Source organism: Zingiber officinale, chromosome 1A, assembly GCF_018446385.1.
Source record: "Zingiber officinale cultivar Zhangliang chromosome 1A, Zo_v1.1, whole genome shotgun sequence".
In the NCBI taxonomy this organism is placed as follows: Eukaryota; Viridiplantae; Streptophyta; class Magnoliopsida; order Zingiberales; family Zingiberaceae; genus Zingiber; species Zingiber officinale.
This window is the reverse complement of record NC_055987.1, coordinates 98,717,136-98,724,885: the sequence shown is the minus strand read 5'-3', so window position 1 is coordinate 98,724,885 and position 7,750 is coordinate 98,717,136.

Genomic DNA, 7,750 nt, shown 5'->3' with positions numbered 1-7,750 from the left:
ACAAACCGGGATCCCAAATGATGATGATATTAATTTCAAGTACTATTAAGTATAAGTTTTTAAATTCACGATGCATTGCCTACATTCATATGTGCTTGAATTATATGATGATATGATATAATGTCATGTGATATTATGATATGAATATGATGCCCTTGTATGTCTCATGCTTGTGATTTATTTGTTTTATGATATGATATTCATGCTTCTATGAAATGATATGTGAATAGGAAATATGCATGATATGTTTGAATAGAATGATATGTTATGTTATGATTAGTTGAGACGATGATATGTTGATCCATTCTTGATATACGATGATTCTCGGTTTTAGTGAGTAGGAAAGGAACTTACTGAGCCATGAGTGCTCATAGCTTACTTTCCTTGTACCGCAGATAAAAGAGAAAGCTGGATGTACAACAGAGCAGCAGGAGGAGCAGATAGTGATGTGTGTGGTGGTGGCTCGGCAAGAACGATTCGGACAAATTAATATTTTTAGTTATAAGTTCAATATATGCACATTTGAACAAATCAGAATATGTGATATTATGCTTAATAAATTAAATTCTTTAATGTTTTTATTCTTCCGCTGTTATAACTAAAGCATGTACGTAAGTAGTATAAGAACGTAGCGCCACCTTTGGTTGGGTAAGAAGGGTGGGCGTTACATCCCCCTCCTGATACTCTTTGAGCGCGGCTCAGGAAGCATCGTTGGCGGCACGGAGATCCTTCAAGTCTCCCTCAAATTTAAGAAGATCGGTCGAGCGGCTCTCCTTCTCGGTGGCCAGAAGGGCATCCAGATCCTTGATGCGTTGCTCTAGCCCTCTGATCTCCACCTTCATTAGGTCCATGTCATCGATGGCCTTGCGCTTCCGAGTGGTCGCCGTCTTGATCTCTTTATCCCTTTGTTTGACCACAGCTTCAAGCCGAGCGACCTCGCTCGCCAGATCGGAAGCTCGTCTCCGTTCGGCTTCCAAAAGCTTTTTGCTTTTCTCTAAAGCAGCCGTGGATTGCCCTTGGTTTGCCTCCGAAAGTTTGAGTTTTTTCATTTCTTCCTCCAGCTCAGCCAGTCGATTGCTGACTGCGATCTGCTCTACCCAACTCTGTGAATAAAGGCAGTTAAGTTAAAAACTAAAATAAAAGATATCAGTAAAGCAGAAAGGCATACCCCGGTCGCCTGCTGCAGGTTACTGTCCCCTAGCTGACTGGGGGACATGAGCGCGACGCGTACGCGCGCGTCCTCCCAAACTTTGGCGAGCGGACCAGTGAGGGTGATCTGCTGTTCGGGAACCGATGGCAGATCGGCGGCCAGTAAGTATTCCTCCGAGGGAAATCTGAGGACAGTTTTAATCACCCTCAGGCCGCTCGAGTCATCTTGAGACGTAGCAGCATGGCCAAAGGACTTGCCGATTGGGACCGGACGGTCGCCCAGTCGCCTAAGACGACGTAGAGTCTGAGAGGTGGAAGGTTGAGCCTCAGCGATGGTCGGCAGCAAGTCAAGCTGAGTCGGAGTGTGCTCCGAGGAGACCGCCTCAAAAACCACATGAGCATCATCGCTCCGCTCGGAAAGCTGCTCCCCTGGTGGAGGTTGTTGATCGGCTTGCTCTAGCCGACGTCATTTACGAGTCACCAAAGGTGCCTCGTCAGCCGATCGGCCCTCCTCCTCGGCCTGGGCAGATGTTGTGATATTGGCCGCGACCTCGTCAGTGGAGATGCGAGCGGCCGAAGCCTCGGGAGCAACTTGAGTTCCCTCGCTCCCTTCAGTTGTTGAGCCGGCCAGAACCAAACCCCGCTCGGTTGCCTCTTTGTCCTTCACCGCCTCAATATTGGCGGCTTTCAGCTTGAGCTTTTCGGTTTCCTTAGCACGCCACATAACTTCAGCTGCAGAAACAAAGAATAAATCAGTTAGAACAAAAGAAAAAGGGGAGATAAGAATCACTTACTCATGCTACAAGGCAGATCAGCTTGGATGGGAGACAAGCCGAATATATACATCACTCCAGGAAGGAGCAACTTGTCGATATCGTAACGTTGGCCGACCAGCTGGTTGGCCGCATGAAGATACACCGGATGGCTCTTGAATTTGCCAAGACCCGGTTGATTCGGCACCGCCGTCTGCCATTTCGTTCGGAAGGTCGGTCGTTCGGGAAGACGCATAAAAAAGAAATGCTCCTTCCAATGCTTATTGGAGCTCGGCATGTTGGTAAATAAGGCGAAACCCGACCTAGATTGAAATATGAAGGTCCCCCACTCGGATTGTTTTGGGTAGAAAAAATAGTGGAAGATTTGGGGGTCCAAGGGGATATCATTCAACTTGAAAAGGACTATCACCCCGCTCAGCAACCTAATCGAGTTCGGGACTAATTGGCCGAGCGGGAGGCGAAAGTGGTTGCATATGTTGATGATGAACGGATGTGGAGGAAAACGCAGCCCGGCCAAAAATTGATCACGGAAGAAGCAAATGGTGCCGGGCGGCGGATAATTAGGCCGATCGGAAGGACTAGCCACAACTATCTCATGGTCAGCCGGAACTTCATACGTTCGAATAAGACGCAGTGCGTCTTCTTCATCGAATCGGCTCTCCATAGTCGTATACCAGAGACCAGGAGCGCCGACTGTAGGCGTAGAAGTACTCGCCATGGTCGAAACAAAAGAGATATTGACAGAAAAACTAGAAGAAAATGCCGACAGAATGAAAAAGAAAGCAATATCAGAGGAGGGGAGTTGAAAAGGAAGGCTTACGGGTACGAAAAAGATCGAGGAAAGGAAGAAGATGGCAAGCGCTCCAAACAGGCGGGGAATAAGGATTGCCGGAGCAGAAACAGCAGCGGGGAATAAGGGTCGCCGGAGCAGAAACAGCAGAGGGGGGTCGGAGGTAGATGAAGAAGAAGGCGGCGGAGAGAGGGGACCGCGATATTTATATCGCCGCCCGAGAGCAGCCTCCACCGTCCGATCCAGGTCGTGAAGAACGAGGCCATCATCCAGCCGTTCATTTCAAACGGTGGCCGTCCCATCAGAAGTGACGCCACCGCCATACACTGACAAAAGCATGATCGCCACGTGTCAGCAGAATATAGGTCGCATTTAATGATCGCCCCTTACCGTGCGCAGCACACGTGATGGACAGTAGAGGAGAGGATGGGGCATGGATTCCAAGGGAATACAAGGCATGGGCAAAGTACCGCCGAACGGATGAGCATCCCTAAGCATGGCCGAGCGGATTAATGTATCGGTCGTTACTCTGTCAGATCGGCAGTCTAGTCAGTCGGACTTCACCTCCTTCGACTAGACTTGAGGGGGAGGCAAGTGATCCGGCGGTTAGAACAGGGGACCCCCATTCTGAGGGGTCAATGCCACGCGGGAGTCAAAAGGTCAGGTGGCCGACCGGAGAAGGATGGCCCGACCTCCCGGCCGGCCGACCGGTGAATAGTCGATGGCAAAAGTCGCCCCGACAGAAGTCGGGGTTCCGACGCTCGATTGAACTGTAACGAAGGGCCGAGCGGACATCATGATCGCCCGAAAGCAATATAACATACTGCTAGTAGTCCCTACATAACATCTTACCGAAGATCTCCCCAGCATGCCGATGGAGAGAGAAGGCCGGACGTGAAGTAAGTGCCAGCCGAACGGACGCCCCGTCCCACCGGCCGGACGGACGCCCCGTCCCGCCGGCCGGATGGACGCCCAGTCCCGCCGGCCGGACGGACGCCCCGTCCCGCCGGCCGGATGGACGCCCCGTCCCGCCGGCCGGACGGACGCCCCGGCCTGTGGTCGGTAAAGAAGGACGAACATCTTATGACAGCTGTCAAGTCCTATGGCTAGGCCATACTCTAAGTCTGACAACGAGGTGTTCTGTTGTCCCATCGAAGACGTGCTTAGACTGTAGCAGTATGGCGTCAGGTAAGCTTTCTGACAGACACATACAGAGGTATGGGCTAAGGACACGTATGCACCTCGGTGGACGTGCAGGAGCTCTTTCACCGCTCTATATAAAGGGCCTTATACTTCGCCGGATGTACGCGTTCTGATACTTTGGGAGCCACTTCTTCACTGTTAGCTTGCCTGACTTGAGCGTCGGAGGGTCGACGCCGGGAACCCCTTCCCGGGCCGACTTCTGTGTAGGTTCGCCGGAGGTTCGTGCAACCAGTCGAAGATCCACGTCAGCAGCCGGGGAGCGCCACGTGCCCAGCGTCCGTTGATTCAGCATTCGGACAGGATCATATAATAAGGGGCTCCACTCCATCCTTCGAAAAGGGTTTTTCCCTCTAGGGGAAATCTTAGAGCAACCATCTTCATTCATCCCACTATCCGTCCACATCTGGAGTAATAATTTTATCTGAGAAGACTGACAACGCATTGATAAGTATTCTCTTCTCTCTATCTTGTGTATTGTATTATAGATTGTTATTTTCTTTATCTCTTGATTGTGTTTCCTTCTCTACGGAGTAGATCAACGGATTCTAGGAGTAGGGAGTAACTATGGTGTGATTGTTGATGCATCAACTATGTATTTGACCATTTCCATATTCTATGATATGTTTGTTTGTAGTCTAGGCCTACTGTGTATCCATCATATCGATGCTAAATGTATGAGATTCATATCTCACGAGGATTTGGGGATGAACCGACTGCGAGAGTACATTAGTATGCCATGAGGAGTAATAGACTGTTATAGATCTTAATGGATCGGTTCCAATTTGTCACTACACAGTAGGAGAAGGCAAGTTGGGAGTTGTGGGATCATGTGACAAGGATCTCCTTAAGAACGCAATCCTTTAGCTCTATGCCTCTAGAAGTAGACGATGAATTGTAATGGATACACCGGTGTGGTCCCAAAAGTTCATATCGGACACTATAGGATAGTCTTCCTACATAAAGAATCATTAAGGATAAGAAACCAAATATAGATTAGGGGTTTCAAAGTATCATAGTTAAACTGAAGTCCTAAAATTGTTCCCACAAATTTCAACTTCTCCCTTCGACCACTTACTTTCTCTTGACCTCCTCTGCTCTAGGCCCTCTCTCAACCCTCTCTCTTTCTCTCTCAACTCTCTCTCTCTCTCTCTTCCTTTCATGGCTACATATAACTTTGATCATCTAGATAACTTACTTTACAAACTCAGCTAGTGTTTAATCAATAGTCCATGTAGATTGATATTTTATTACTTGACGACGAAATCATACACTTGTGATTTACCACATCATGATGTTGGGATTTGAGAATAAGACGGAGGGGATGTCTTTGACTGAAGATGAGGCATGGATGATGTCAGGATCTAAGATTGAGACGAAGGGGTGTCATCGACTGAAGACGAAATATGGATGATGTTGAGATCTGAGACTGAGACGGAGGGGATGTCATCGATTGAAGTTGAGACATGGATGATATCAGAATCTGAGACTGAATCGGAGGAGATGTCGACTACTGAAGTTGAGACATAGGTGATATTGGGATTTGAGACTAAACCGGAGAGGATGTCGCGACTGAAGCCGATATATAGGTGATGTTGGGATTTGAAATTGAACCAGAGGGGATGTCGGCGACTAAAGTGAAGACATAGGTGATGCCAGGATCTGAAACTGAGATAGAGGGGATGTCATTGACTGAAGCTGAGACATGAATGATGTCAGGATCTGAGACCAAGATGACGACAAGTCGATGACTGAGGTCAAGACTGGGTGCTAGGATCTAAATCTGAGATTATAGTGATGTCGGCGACTGAGATCGAGACTAGGTGTAGGGATCTAAAGTTGAGATGATAGTGATGTCGATGACTGAGACCGAGACTAAGTGTCAAGAATTGAAGCCGAGATATAGTAGCTGACTTGTACTTGATCAAACTTAAATCTTTTTGGATAAGTATATTGAGTCTGGTGGATCAGACTTGAGTTTCATCTAGACTGAGTTTAATTCCCTTTGGATCATGTTTGATTTAGCTTGACTTTAACTCATAGCTAACATGACTTTGGACTATATGGGTTACGTGAACGTTAAATAATTAATAGGTCAAGTAATGTCGAACCTAGGATGATTAGTTTAGGCCCACAGAAATTTTCCACAGGTCATTCGGGTAAATCGGGAAGCGATTGCAACGGACGATCCAAAAGCCTAACATCCGTTGGTTACGAGTTCCATTTGAAGAAAAAATTTCTATAAATGCACCACAATTGGGAATTGAACCGTAAATATCTAAGTGACAATTGGACATCCTTTTGTACCATAGTCGATGTCATCACTTCTATTTCTCTACCTTCAATTCCTCATTTAAGAGATTAAATTTTGATAGAAAAGTGAGAGATCTATTCATTCTTTTAAGTTGACAAGTATTAGATTGTGAGCTAAGTGATCATGATGAGAATCCATTAATTTAGGGTGACCGGTCTGGTCCGGTCTCACCGACCACTATAATAAAATTATTATAGTGTGATTTTATAATCATGTAGTAAAATCATGAAAAAAAATATTCTCTTACAATACTGAAAAGATTATATACAATAGATCTGACCTAGAACTATGCATTGGTGTCATATACTTAATTAATTTTTTTAGCAATTTATCCAAGTAAATATTTTTTTTAAAAGTTATATAATGAATTAATCTTTTCTGGAATTATACATTCTATTTCTTCCTCTTTTATGAGTAAACATAGCCTTACTAATGGAGAGCTAAGGCACATAAGGGTTTGCAAGAATTAGAAGTTGATAGATCCCATAGGATTGGATCCTTGTAGTTTCTCGTGTTTCGTGGGCCTTGCTTCTTATAAATCTTTAATAGTTGTTCATGATCATGATAATTTCATGCGGTAGTCATGTGGTTCATAATTTATTATAATAAATTCATTTTAGATATCCTCATACTCTGATCCCAAATTATATAAAAAAGAAATAAATAAGACAACTTATAACACAGACCGTCGAATAATTAAAAATGAAAAATTATGATTTATAATTCAAGATTTAACCTAATGCCCATTGATTCAATTCAATTAACTTACTTCACGCGTTTGAATTCACCCTCTAATTTTAATGATAGAAAACTATTTTTTCTAATTCGTCTATCCTATAAATTTAGGGTACAATTTATATATATTAAAAAACCAATTTTCAAATATTCATCTCAGTTGAAGTCATATTAAAAATAATGATATTAACTCTATTTGAAAAACCAAACCTTACTATTTAATTAAGAATATGGACCTTTTAATAACCAACTTTCAATTAATTTGGTAAATCTTAAAATTACCAATTCTCAATTAATTTGGTAAATCTCAAAATTAAGTAATGTTAATATCATTTTTCTTTTCATATCAAAAATAATTTTAAGACTTAATAATAATTTCAACTTTTTATCTTTCTTAAATCACAGATGCATAACCCAATTTCTACTATCTACATCATTTTTTCTCACCACCTCAAAACTCATCGGTTCTTCATTATTGTCTCCTCTCCCTTTCTAATTTTTGCTACAACTATCTCTGTCTTATCATTTTTATATCACAATGCATTAATTCATCTGTTTTGGCTCTTCTGCAGATTGTATAGTCATATCAATCCATCTATATCTCATTGATTTTTTAGAAAAAATCACAGTTACATCTATCTATCTCTGTTTCTTATTGATTATCTCATTGGATATCAGAGATTCTCGCTACATAACTTGAGGTATGATTAATAATATAATTTTTATTTTATTTTTGAATTAAAATTTTTATAAAATAAATCATACTAGTATTGATTAATGTTGTTTAAG